This window comes from Triticum dicoccoides, chromosome 2A (assembly GCF_002162155.2).
Source record: "Triticum dicoccoides isolate Atlit2015 ecotype Zavitan chromosome 2A, WEW_v2.0, whole genome shotgun sequence".
Taxonomy (NCBI): Eukaryota; Viridiplantae; Streptophyta; class Magnoliopsida; order Poales; family Poaceae; genus Triticum; species Triticum dicoccoides.
In genome coordinates this window covers 670,546,428-670,547,703 of record NC_041382.1, presented here as the reverse complement: position 1 = coordinate 670,547,703, position 1,276 = coordinate 670,546,428, and positions in this window count along the sequence as shown.

The window sequence follows — 1,276 nt, the reverse complement described above, 5'->3', positions numbered from 1 at the left end:
CTCCACCAACAATCACATTCCACGGCTTGTCCGAAACAACGGGTGCCGTCCAAACCAACAACAGTCCCGGGGGAGTTTCGTTTAATATTTGCATTTTTGAGTTAGGGACTGGAAATCCCCATTACCGCCCATTTCCTCGTGCGATGGTGAGTGAATAAACACTCGATTTGAGGATAACATGCTTAGCACGAAAGATATCGACCACCTCCTGTCGTTCCATGAACGATCCAGACACACAAAACTGATAATTTTTCTAGAAGTTTTTAGAGGTGGCACATGCAAATTTACTTAGGACGGCAGGGTAATACCGTATATAGGTAGGTATGGTGGACTCATCTGGAATAATTTTGGATTCAAGGTTTTTGATGTACAAGCAGAATCCCCACTTAGTACAGGCAAAGGCTAGCAACTTTAAGATTGGGAAGCGGACAACTAGAGAGCAACAACGATCATGACCAGGCATTATGCATAAGTAACATTGTACACTAGCATGAATAGGATATGAACACCATGAACATAAACATTATACAGGCTATGTTGGTTTTGATTCAACTACATGCATGAACATGTACCAAGTCAAGCCACTCGAACATTCATAGGATACCATATCATCATACTACATCACAATCATTTTAACGCTATGTTGATATCCAAGATAAATCATTATTAACTCCCAGCTACTTATGCATGGCATGAGAAACTATAATCTCTAATTGTCATTGCAAACATGTTTAATCATAACGGCCTGAATCATGGGCACTAGGTTAAACATATTTACACAGATAAGACAAGTCGATTTCATACCAGTTTCTCCTTGCCACGGCTAGCTCATCGAATATCATCATTATTGCCTTTCACTTGCACGACTGAATGATTGTTACGGAAGGAGTAAGGGAATCTTCAACACCGACCCTCAAACCGCCTGCATACGTCTGGACCACGCTGACGGCTGATCGGACGACGGAAGCCATCCAACGCGGGCCTGTATCGCTCTGCCGAGAGATCCGGATGTGTTTTCTCCCACAAACTAGAGACAAACGTGGGGGCTTTGAGGGCGCCCGGACCATTTCCAAGCCCACGTATGACCGCCCTGGCCCACCCCAAACCTTCCACCCGCCCCACACGTCACGTCACTTGTCGCGTCGCATTTCATGCCGGCTCACAACATGCAGCGGCCAGCATTGATGCTCGTGATTGACCGGACGGGAAGGCGGCGCAGACGGACGCGACCTCTCGGGCTTCGTAGCGTCCTGAGAAACCAACTCCGGCAGATGGG